Below are 12,962 nucleotides of genomic sequence, written 5' to 3' on the forward strand. Positions count from 1 at the left end.
GTGTCTTGATCTTGGCTCCAGTGATTATTCTACACACTAGTATATATGTATATAAAAGATCTGAATTGTGACAGAATGCTGAAATGAAATTGCAAGTTAGTACAAGCACATATTTCTCTGAAGATGCAGAATAATGCTGATCCGTAAAGTTGAGTGCCTGACTTATCCTGAATGGTTAAGGATGGAGTGAGACATCTGTTTCTGCAAGCATGTCTATAAAAATAGTTGAATATTTGCTTTCATTAGTGGGAGATTTTATTTGTGGTTGTGGGAAATAACTTATAATTCGCTATGGTGAGCTAATGCACTACTCTGACTAATATTTGATATTTTTCAAAAATAGCATTCAGATTAGTGGAATTATGAATTTGCATTTCATAATGAATTATTTGATTATAATTAGATTAATTTCCCCCAGTTTCAATATTAATTTAGCTTTATAATTAACAAAAAAGGAACTAAATTGATATTGTGTTGGCATTGCCTCGAAATACGACTTGGAATTTAAAATATTTTATGTACTATTAAATATATTGCTGTTTAACATTAAATTACCTATCAAAAATAGAGCTGTTAATAATTTTTAACACTAAATATCACTTAAAAAAAAAATCGCTTTTCTGATAGAACACAAAATGCAACTCAACCTTGATAATGTAATTCAATTTCTGAACACTAATCCTCAAACAAAGACTTGTGCAGAGTCCAAAATGAAACGCTTACAAGTCTGTAAGTAGGACCCAGAAGAGCAACATTTTTTAGTTCCCTCGTCGTCTTTATCCCTTCATTGCTGTTTCTATCACCCTGTGATAGATTTTTAAATACCTGCTATTCAGGCACAGGCAAGTAATTAGTATGTAAATCTTACTTTGAGTGCAGTTGTGTAATAGTAGGCACAGAACTGTAAAACAAAACTTAAAGGTTCCTTTTAAGAAGGCTTACATACTTAAATATAATTAGACAGTCAGACTTTGAAGTAAGTATCTTAAAACCTTTGTTTGTTGTATAACAATTTCTGAGTGTTCATATAAAATTATTTTGCAAATTTCTGTGTGTTCTTTAGGCTGTGGCTATCTGTCCATACACTACCAGTCCTAATGAGATTGTAATTTATGATTACAGCTTCTAGAAACAATTAATGCGTACTATGCAGTACAGATTTTTAGCACTTAAGTTTTTAAGGAATGTTGAAGTTTGCTCCATTAAATGTATTCACATTGGTCAGAAAAATAGTATTGTTTAACTGTTCAGTGCCACAGTTTAAAAACAGTGCGTGAAAGGACATGTTTAGTGTAAATATTATGCTACACGAAATGCTTCAGAAAGTGGATCTCGCTCATCAAAAGTTTTCTTTGCTATTAACAAAGCTCGTTTTGAGGTCATTAATCTCATTGGGGATGTGGAAAGGAAAACTTGGATTTATATCCAGCTAGTTTAATTCTGAGTAGTGTTTCAGTACTGGAAGGCTAACAACTATATTGTAAAGAAAATATAATATCCTGCAGATGGCTGAGGGAGTTGGCACCATTATAGAGTTTGGACAACCAGAATGGCCAGATTATCCTCAATGACTTGATCTTCAGCATGAATGGATGATACTCTGTTGTAATCAAACTATTAATTAGATTAACAAATACAAAACTTGATGATGGAAAGGAGATGAGTTTTGAGACTTTATTTCATTACATTTTGAAGGCAGGGTGTGGAGCTTCCCTTACACATTCAGCCAACTGTCCTGAGAATTGATAATGGTTTTAATGTTACACTGGCAATTTGTAATCATTGGAAGTATCATCATACAGTAGCTTTAAATAAAAGGCTTTTCATTGTGCGTATTTCTGTTTCTTCTCCAAGCTGTGGTTTCTGCTAAGATTAATTGATTTGTATTTATTTTTCAGGTTATGTATTAACTGTACTATAAGTGTAGAAGTGCCCAAATTGGCTTCCTGTGAGCAAGCTTAGGTCAGAGAGCAGGAGAGTTCCTTTCATGCAGTGCTGTCTGATCTGAGGTCAGTATTATTCAAGAGATTTGTGTCCTTTCATAGTCAACAGTATAACTGACCTCTTTGGCATCAGTTAAACTGTTGAGTGTTCTTCTGTAACTTAATACATGTGCACATGTATTATCCCTGTGGGTTTTTTTTCTTGATTATCTGACCCCTTTACTGTCTTGGATACTTGAAAATTAACTGTGCTGTTTAAGGTTGGCAGAGGGTGGGGGGAATGGAATGAAGGTGGGAATGATACCTTACGAGGTGATGACTGTGTTGCACATCTGCACCAGTTCCCAGCTGGTCCTAAGGTATAACCTGTGTGTAAGATATACTGCCATCCATCACTATCGATTCAAGACAGTCGCGGTATGAAAGTCCTATCAAAGGAAAACTGTTGGAATCACTTAACAGTCTATATAAAGAAATAAAAATAAAAGCAAACTTGGGTGTTGTAGTTGGGTTTTTTGGGAAGCCAGCATTGTGAAGCTGATTACACTTGGACTGATCTGAGAACTCGTAAGTAGTAGATGCAACTTACACTCAGGAAACACTGTTCTAGTCCTGTCTGGGTAGTATTTTAAAGTACTTGCAGGAACACTGGTGATACAGCGAATTTGCTTCAAGTATTTGAGAAAAATGTGTGAGAAATGTGTGGGGTTTTATTTTTCCATCTGGTGTCATTACTTTAAGATTACATGAAAATGTCTCAGTCTTCAGGGCTTTTTCTGGTCTGCTGTCTATCTGAAATGGGAGTAATGCCTCTAGGATTAATCTGAAGCTTGAATTGTACTTTTGATCACTTTCCGTCATTTAGTTCAGCGCAACTTTGATAAAACAAATGTTTCTAGGTATTATGCCAAGAACTTTTATCTGGAAACCACTGAGGAAGCAACACAGATGCAGATGAAGCAGGCTTAATGTGATGGCAAATGTTGTGAAGTGACAGTAGTGTTTTCCTTGAAAAAGACAATGCAATCCTTTGTCTCCAAATAACTTTCCCAATATTGTTGCACAGTCAGACAGCTGTTTGTTTTAAGGGTGGATGGGAAAAGTAATTGACTGGTTTCTGTTGCATTGGGTAACGCTCATCTGGGGAATCTAATCTCTCGATAGGGTCTGATGGTCCTTTACCAGATGGTGATGGGAGTCTCTTCAGCTGGATTAGATGAGATTCCACAAGATGTTTTCTGCTGTTTATGCACAATCTGTTTCTCTTGGTTATATTAAATGCTGTACGAAACATTTCCTGGCTGTCTTGCATATACACAGGAGACTACTGCGTAACCAGGAACAGTTTTGGCTGCTTTGGGGAGTCTCTCTGAATGTCAGATTCTTGACCTGGAGTGCTATTCATACATTTAAGCATATAAGCAACTCCTATCAGTTGGCCTGTGCACAGCAGGAGCTGCCTGGGGAAGCTTCAGGGACTGTCCAAAATTCCCAAATGGAGAGGTCCTGTTTACCAGCTGCCTTGTTGTAAGGGCAGGTGGGAGTTCAGTCAGTCACCATGCTGCGCAGGGGGCACAAGGGGCTGATTTGAGAGATGTCAGCTGAACAGTTCCTGGACCATGCTGGGAGCTGGTGAATAAGTGTGCTGGGTATGCACACAGACACAGTCCTGATGCCTAGGACTCTAACCATAGGATGCACTTGAGTTTCATTCTTTTTTTTTCCTCCACAATTATGAATTCTGTAGATCATGCCACAATATAAAGTATATTGTTTTAGACCATAATTTGATAGTAAACTCAAGATAAAGGAACAGATACACACTTGAAAAAGGTGCTGGAAAAATTTTATGGTATTTTGCCCGTTTTATGGAAGCATAGTATGCCTTAAGTTTATTTTCTATACTAGTGTTTATTGCTAACTTTACAACTATTGCCACTAACAGCATGTAATGTTTCAAATAGCGTACTATAGCTTCTGAAATTGGAGGTCTTTATTCTGATGACAGCAATGGTGTAAAAATGTTAGTACTTCATCAAGACAGTATAGCAGTAGAGTTGAGAAATGGGAAAATGCAGCGAGCCTCTGAGCTTTCAGTTGATGGAAGGCTGGGAGAGTATTGCCACAAACATATGCATCTCCCTGGGGCATCTGCTTTTGGCTGCTGTCAGAGATGAGACCTTGGGCTAGATGGATCTTTGTTATTATGCTAAGCAAATGCCAGCCTTGGTAGGACATGCAGCACTTGTATTTGCAAATTTAAAGAGAATATCAGACTTTAAACTAAACCAGCTCAGGGCTTGGAAACCTACTGGACTCTCTAGGATATCCTTCTGAGGAATGTTAGTGTAATAACTGAACATATCTGTAAACATAGCTCTCAGTGTGTGTTTGTGCATACTAAGAGAGAAATCCTGTCCTCCTAACTTAAACTCAGCTGTACCAGAATTTGAACTATTTGGTATAGGGTAGTGAGCCAGCCTGCCCAATACAGATTTGTTTTTAGCATTTTGCCTCATGATGAGAAATAAGAACTCTCTGAAGACCAGTCCAATGAAGTGCTTGTCTGTCTTTTAATAAAAAGCATTAAGGCATCATTAGCATATTGTATCTAACTTTGCATTTGTTCCTGTGCTGAACAGAGTGGGAGGCAAGTGCTTAACCAGGTGACTTTCAGAAGTCCCTTCCAACCTTAACTGCTCTCTACTTCTGCTACATGTCCTCTCTCCGTTTCAGAACAAGTCTGCCTGTGGTTCTTCTGTGGGTGGACATTTTGGATTCATTGGAAGGAAGGACACTCTTTTTCCAGTGATCAGGGCACAGAAGAAACCGGAGATCTGGGTTCTGTTTTTTTGCTGGCCTTCATGGGGTCTCGGTCACTTCTGTTGCCTGTGTCCTAACTGCTAGCACCCAGAGTATGCTACATGAAAGTTTCCATTTGCTCTGAGCCCCTGTGCAACAGGGAACAGCTGGGAGGTATGCCAGGTCATGTTTTCTGAGCCTTCATTCTGTAGTAAATCAGCAGCAGCCCTACTCAACCAGCTCTTCTCATGTGGGGCTTGCAAGTTGGATCTCCCATCCTTAGGTATGTGCTCTAACCACCCGGCTGAGGAGAAGGTGGGCAGGAGCATTACTGTTTCTGCTTCTCAGAAGTAGTTGTGATGCCCATCACATCTGAGTTTTCCAGTTCTCCTAGAGAACTCTTACAGACTTCAGGTGCTTAATCACATCTACTTAGAAAGCTGTAGAGTGTTGCGCAGAAGATGAGTGTTTATCTACCCAGAACATGTGCTTTTGTGCACAGGGGGATGAATGAAGTCAACTCTCTAGGAAACTCGAAGGCTCAGTTGGGACTTGGGTAGTGTATTTGGGTATCTGCCTACATCCTGGGACTTTCTGATGATACAAACTGAATTGCTGTTCAGAATTTAAGTGGGATAAGGTGGGTTAGCACGAGGTTTAATATTAACTTCCTACCCTAAAGTTATAATCTGCTTTATTAATGGCAAAACTTTGTGTTGCTGTCCCATCCCCCACAGATGTGAATAGTTCACCAAACTGGAACATCAAGCTCTAGTTTAATTTCCTAGGACAAGTGGTGATAGTTCTCTAATTTAATTTTTATTTTTACTAAAAGATTAAACTTCAATTCATACCACTGTGCTGTTTATGTATACCACAAATGCTACAAAAGGACTACTCATAAAATAAGGAAAAAGCCCAAAAGCAGTTCTGCTACATGAGTGCAACTCCTGGTTTGGATGTTGCATTTGTGAGTAGAAGACATTGATTTGATGTCACAAGTATTTTTAACAGGATTACAAAATGCAAATAGCATTATGTAAGACAGATTACCTATGGCTTTAATACAGGATTGTTTTTAAGCCAGAGGCTGCATTTTGCTGGGTTATATATGTTTGTTTATAACTGAGCACATTAAGATCGGGCTCAGCAGAATACCATTTTCCAAATCCTTGATATTTTCAGGTTAGATGACTTCATAATTTTAAAATTAAAAAATGAACTTAAAATCTGAATTGTGATTGTTTTTTTAATAGCTTTCAAGGTGGATAGCTCCTTTGTTTGTAATGATACTAAAGAATCTGATTTGTGTAGGTAAAATCGGAAATTGCTGTTGTCCATCATACCCCCTATAACTTTTTTCCAAAGGTAGAGAGCCACTTGGTTCCAAAACAACACAAAAGACCAAATGCATTTCCTGCACGGCAGAACATATGTGGACGACATGTCACATTACCAAGCAAATCAGTGAAATGTTAGCTTTGTACTAAACTACAAGGCAGTTGAACTCCAAATGATTTCTAAAAGGCCTCATACGTACAGTACCACAAGTTCTTGACCTTTTAGTGAATGAAATTTCAGGAAGGTTACACAGCTGGCACAGAACAGCTTCATGTGACTCTGCATTGTTGTCATTGCTTTATGCTCTGAATGCCTGAAATGTGCCACTCCCTATTAGACAGACATGAGAAAGAAAGTCTCTTACAGAGGTAATGTTTCCTTTTGGAAAGCTAAAATCTTTGATGTACTCAGCAGCCAGGGTTGCCTACTAACAGACTTAACTGGAAGCATGCTTTTTTGTCCCCCCAAACTAGCTTCAGCTTTTGTATTTCACTGTGGCTTATGCCCAGTTTCATTCAAATATGTTGACATCTTCTAGTTGGAGCACCAGATGTCTTCCAAACCTTTATTACCTTGGTGTTTTTCCCAAGGAAACATTTGGCAACGTTTACTGCATTACAAGGTGCATTTAGTATATACAGGCCAAGGAAGAAAAAGTAGAACTTTAAGAGAAGAAAAGGGATTTAAGCACTTGTGAAATGTTAGTCTTGCACATAAATATGCAAGCAAAAAAACCCCAACCTATAGCTTGCATGTAGATAGTTTCTTCCCTCTATTTTAAAGAATAAAGATTTTCTTGTATTCTGTGACTAGTGTTCATATATCTTATTACAACTAGATAGTTTTCCCATTGGCTTAGTTTTCATTTCTGCAGAGCTGTTCTGTGAGTACCAAAATATAGCTCCCAAATGCTACAGGCCATAAGGAGTTTGAATGTTATGAAGATAATCAAAGCCTGTCCTTTTAGAAGATAAATTCCTGTAGTATTCTCAATCTGCCATTTCTAGGTACCATTCAGATGGATACTGATGTGCTCTGCAGGGGGATGATAATGATTTTTGAGAGACCTGAGAAGTAGGATGCTGACTTTTAGGATTTTTCGATGGTGATAATTTCTGGTAAAAATTGGCTGGAAGGCACCTTAAGAAAAAAAGCTCCTTTTAAGTGATTACATACCATTTACATTCAAAGAGATAAAAATACAATGGGGTATGAAGTTTTATGTTCCTTACATACCAAAGAAGCAGCTGAGAAAGCCCATGGCTTCCTGCTAAGCTCAGCTCTCCTTGTACTCCCAAGTTTCAAGAGGGCAGGAATTAGTCCTGGAGACACTGTGCGCTCAGCTCTTAAATGACAGTCTGATCAAGGACATACCTATGACTTGCATGGCTTTCACATCTCTGCTTTTGAATATATGGGACTAGTGGGGTTAATGCTTTCTTCTTGTGCTCATGGTTTGCCTTCTGGTCCTGAAGTGCTGAAAGTGCTGAAACGGAGAAGAGGGACAGTATTTGGAAGGGGAGAATGAAATCTCAGTCATTTGGCAGCTTGCTCCAGGGAGTAGTGATGCAGTCATTTCCTTTAGGTGAAAATGAAGTGTGGGTATTCCTATTGAAACAGGATTATTCACAGTGGTGGCTGAACATATTTCAGTAACTATGTGCTCTCAAACAAAAACAAACAGGTTTGGTTTTTTGTTTTGTTTTGGTTTTTTTCCTTACCTCTCTTACTCTCCCATGCTAAACCCAGATCTTCTTCATGCACTCTTTTAAATGTATTTGAGCAAATAAAATTCTATTAGGTTATGTGACAAACACTATTAAAATGAGTGTTTAAAATTGTATTTCAAAGTGACAGTTTTGAAACACACATGCAATATAGACTAAGCTCTGTGTCTGTTCTTGCTTGCTGTACTAGACTAATGGACCGTGAGTTCCTAAGACTGAGCTGCTCAATGTTCTTTATCTGCATGATTTAGGCCATAAAATATTATAAAACAAACTGAAAGTGGGAGGTAATAGTAATGGTAGACTAGCTCTGTGATACAAACGCTAACTTCTCCTTTTGCTGGATTAATATCAGTGCACTTGGTAAACTTCATGAATAAAGTTGCCTCCCGTGGTAAATAACGCACGGGAGAAAGTGAAGTGGGAGGTAATACATACAATGCAACTCCTCTGTGTTCTTCCCCTCTCCCCACTGCCTCCTCAGCTGGCTCTGAATGGGCAGGAGGAGGGAAAAAAAATTATCCTTCTGAAATCGTTTATGCAGACCATTGCCAAATGTTTTCTGTGCTGAACCTACTCAATTTGTAAAAGGTGAAATGATACGTGTTGAATGCTTGTGGACATTGAAATGTTTATCACTTCATTTCACACACAAGTCTTAGGTATCTACCCTGGCCTTGAGTTGCAGGGAATTATTTAAAATCTAAGGTTTTTGTAGTACGGATATAAAATTGATAGTAGGGTGAGAGGAAGTAAAACTTGCCACTTTCATCTTATGAAAGCTGATTTCTCATTTTCTACAAAAGGTATGTCTACTAGCGGCTCATGTTTAGAACCCTGAAATAAACTCTTCCGTGATACTTCCTTTGAATTTTCATTTTCAGAGTGAGGTCTATGAATCTTGCCTTTGTATGTGCATCCGTTCAGAATTAACATTTTCACTGCAGCTGAAGTAAAATTTAAGTTCAACATCAGTCTTTAAATTAGGTAATGTAGTTTGTAATGTCCAATATTATTTTAGGCCTTGCTATAAGGCTCGCTCAAACTACCACTTACCTTGATTCTGATTTAATCCATTCTGTAGTTTGATATAAGAAGGTGATATTCTTGTGGGTTTGTAACCTCTTTCTTAATGAACTAACTCTAAAATTTTCTATTAATCATGTACATGCACACGTTTTTGCTATGACATATGGGATACAAATGAAGAGTCTTTTGGATGAAGAGGTTTTTTCTAACTCTTGTAGTGAAGATAACAATAGTTGGCACGTAAACATATATTTGGTATTTGCACATATGGCTTGACATGTCTTGGTTTTGAATGCTTTCATCTATTGTCAAATTTGGCATTTATTAGTGAATTTAATTTATTTTTAGAATTGATTTTTAAAAATTTTTCCCTTCTGTCATTCATATGAATATAACTTCTTTTTTTTTTTTTTAAGAAATCTTGTTGGTGTTAGTGTCTGGGTAATCTTGATGAATGAATGGGACTGCCTGGTTCTCAGAATAAACAGCCTATTGGCATAACGCAGTCCAGAACTTCTCAGAAGTACTTCGTTCTCCAAAACTAAGCACGTCTCTCCCCTTCTTGCCTCCAAGTGCAAAACACCTTGATGAAACCAAGGATCTGAGATGATGTAGCCCTTGACTACCATTGCTGGTTCTTGTTTTTTCCAGCCAAGAAATGTGTACGAGGTGAATGGGTGCGAAACAGCGCCACGATGGAACAGTAGAAGGAAAGCGGTGGTCACTTCCTGGTGTGAGAGTGCTGCTGAAAGAAATGGCCCCTTTCTCTATTGCCTGCACACTTATTGAGCTACAGGTGTTGACTTCGGTCTTGTTCTTTTGTATGACTCCTTGTAACCCTCTGTGCTGCCTTTCAGTCTGGCTGAGCAATCTGCAGAGCACATGTGCCGCAGGCATGCCTAGTACGAAGCACAAAGCAAGGGGAAGGTTTGACTTCCTCAAGTCAGAAATTATTTCCTTTTCTTTGGACTTATACAGGGAGGAGGTAAACACACAGATGTGTAATAGATATAACTGCAGAGTGACACCTGTTAGCTTCCACAATGTCTTTACCCCATAAGCTCTTTTAAATGAGGTAGAGAAGTGGAAGCTTGAGGCACGTGACAACTCTTCTCATTGGTACAAATAAGCCAGAAATTGGCAGCGAGTTAGTAGAGCTGAGGTAAATGCAGCAAATGTCTAGCAAGTTCTTTAGTACCTCCATGTCACACCAGTACATAAATTGAAGCTGTTTTTTCCTCCAAGAGCAGAAGGGTGCCCGTCCACCTGGGGAGGGTAGAACCATTGGTCTGGCAGCTCGAGAAAGGTTAAGTCCTAATGCTGAGTTTCATCTTTCTGGATGCAGCCTTTCCTTGAAGAGGCTGACACGGCGCTCTGACCAGAAGGTCACGGGTTTGTTTTATGCTGCGGGTGTGAGTATGGTGATGATCTAGCCTTCTGTTTTGCAAAGCTGTACTAAACCAGTGTGGCCCAGCCTACGTTACTGCTTAGTCAGCCTGTTCTAAGTATTCAAACAATTAGCTATAGATAATACCACCTAATTCCACTGTGAAATGAAAGAGAATGGGTGGTCAAAAACCTCCTGACAAGAGCTGTTTTGCTTCAACTAATGCAAATGAAGCATCCTAACCCGGTGAGCGGGGAGCTTTTCTCCTGTAGCCACAGGTCTTTGTTCCCTTTTCTGACAGACTGCATATCCTTTCATCTCAGTGATTAGCAGAGCTACTGCTACAGTCAGCCTGAAATGGTAAGTGTATGTCTAGCTGATGTTGGTCTCTCTTGCATTTAGCAAGTCTCTGCACAAGCATGTTTAGCTGTCTTTATGTCCAAGCTTGTTAACGGTCAGTAACAAGGTACTATAAATTAATTTGTAGATGACTGCTTACTCCAGTTCCTTTGACAGAGATGTGAGGAAAAGCTAGTATCTCTGCATAACAGAAGTGCTAAATGTATTGCAAGAGAGAATATTTTGCAGTTGTTTTTTTTTTTTCCGGTGGCAAGTGGTGTCTTTAATGTGATCTCTTCCATAATAATTTTGAGAAAACAGAAGTTGGAGTCTATTAGTTTATCATGTTTTTTGGTGAGTCTTAGTGAGAAAGTACCTGTGTCCTAAAGCCAGTTTTGCAGACCTCTTTGTCTATAAAAAAATCATCTATTAAGATTATACTGTGTTATTTCTAGTAAGAGAAATAACAATTTCTATACATGAGAGAAAAGACAAGACTGGAAGATTGTTTTCAAAAATGTCTTCCAGTGTGACTGTAGGGGTTTTTTAATGAGATTTGAGAGAGAAAAGGGGTTTTTGAGGGAGGGCAAAAATTACACACCAAATGCAGATGCAGCTGTATCATGGATTTATACTGTAAATATCAGGTATGTATATACAGTATACATAAAAAGTCCTGTTACGTTTCTCTGTTGCTTTCCCAATACTTGGTTTGGTTTTTTTCACCCTGTGATGGGGGTTGCACTCACCTTTCTTAGAAACACTAATCATAAACCCAGTATTTAATTCTTGGTATCTTTTTTTTTTTTTTAGCAATGAATTCAGAATTCATTGTATAGCTAACTTTTTGTTTGACTTTCTTATGCTATTTTGTTCTCATCTGACTTTGTACTGCAAGGCCCTCCTTCCATTACTTGCCATCAGTCCTTGTCTTGACAGTCAGAATGATTTGGGAACACTAGGAGGATCCGAGTTCGCTCCTTTTCTAGGTCATTTCTGAATACATTGAACAGCATAAGCCTGAGCATGGATCCTTGCAGGACTCAGGATAGCCTCCCTTCCCTGGATGACATGATTACCTATTTAGAATTTTAAAGCTACACCTTTCATAATAAGTATAATCAGTAATGAAGGCTCCAACCTGGTACTTTTTCCTCTCCATTACTTAATGCCTAGTCTGCATTTAGCAACCAGTGTTCAGTAGCAATAACTGCTGCTGGATACTTTCTTTGTCTCCTGGTTGCTGTGGTTTTAACTTGCTTTGGTGTCCTAAAATACAGACTAAAGCAGTTAGACACTAATAACTCTAAGCTACTGAAACTTGGAACAGGGAGTGTGTAAGGAATGACCAGGTGAGATCTGTTCTATGTAGTAGCTTGTTGGAAATAGTTGGGAGGAAATTCATAGCTGTGTACAAATCCATGTCTTTTTTCCAGGTCTAATACTGTATTATATCTTAGGATTTTTAAATTATTTTTGACAAAGTAATTGAAAGTCCAATAGCTGATTTTTCCATCTTCTTTGACAGCAAAACATGTTTAATGCTTGATTCACATTTTAAAACAACCTTGTTATAACATGGGAATGCATACCCGGACTCACTTACAATTATTGTGTTAATTACTTATGGCATAAATGCACGATTCAAAAGCATGTGATTTCTCTCCCCCAAAGATGTAATCATTTAATGATAGTCACAGTTTTGTATCATTTCTATATACAGACTCTTGTTCCACTTCAGCTGTTTGATTTAATATATGCCAACAGTGGAAGATGAGATCACTCTGCGCTCATTCTTTCATCAGATGTTACTTGCCTTTGCATCATGAAAGCAGAAAAACTAAAATGTGTCAAATTTGCAAAATGGCAAGCTATCTGTGGAGCGATGGTGTATTGTTTCGGGTGTGTGAGCAGCTACGAGGTCCCAAAACGGGGCTGTGGAGGTGGGCAAAGCGGTGGGACAGGCTGTGGGGCAGAGCCTCCTGCCAGGGAGAGGATGGTTTGACTCAGTGCTCTCAATGAGCATGCTTGACTTTTAAATGCATTTCCAACCTTTTTTTGTATCAAAATAGCTGTAACTTCAGGGCAGCCTGACAACATTGCCGTTCTGTGTAGTCGTGTTGAGAACGCTGACTGATTCAGACTTCTTTTTAAATAGTTGCATGTGTAGAGGCTCCTCTGGTTTTGCAGCGTGTTGGTTGTTAAGTGCTGAGTTGGACTGGCAGTAATTCTTTGCTATAATGTCATCGTTTGGGTTTATGTTTTTTCTCTTATGATTCAAGTTTCCAGTAAATTGCAAATAGGCATCTTTGTTCTTTATTTCCCCCCTCCTTGCCTTAGTCAGTGTAAGTGTAAGGGTTTCACTGGGCAGGGAAGGAAGAAACAACAGGCAGT

General features: G+C 38.6%; 1 protein-coding gene across 18 annotated transcripts in view; it reads left to right on the top strand.

Annotated features, from left to right (window-relative positions):
- The window catches only part of NRCAM (neuronal cell adhesion molecule), a 165,891-nt gene that overhangs the window by 10,597 nt on the left and 142,332 nt on the right, over positions 1 to 12,962 (top strand). Inside the window, exon 2 of one of the 18 annotated variants that reach the window (XM_087764177.1) lies at positions 1,899 to 2,009. The exons of the other annotated variants lie outside the window; for them this stretch is intronic. The gene's annotated coding sequence lies outside the window, so the exon portion shown is untranslated. The remainder of the gene's footprint in view (positions 1 to 1,898; positions 2,010 to 12,962) is intronic. 18 annotated transcript variants of the gene reach the window in all.

The sequence above is a fragment of the Nipponia nippon genome, unplaced genomic scaffold (assembly GCF_047370975.1).
Source record: "Nipponia nippon isolate SJK-2023a ecotype South Korea unplaced genomic scaffold, ASM4737097v1 scaffold_3, whole genome shotgun sequence".
In the NCBI taxonomy this organism is placed as follows: domain Eukaryota; kingdom Metazoa; phylum Chordata; class Aves; order Pelecaniformes; family Threskiornithidae; genus Nipponia; species Nipponia nippon.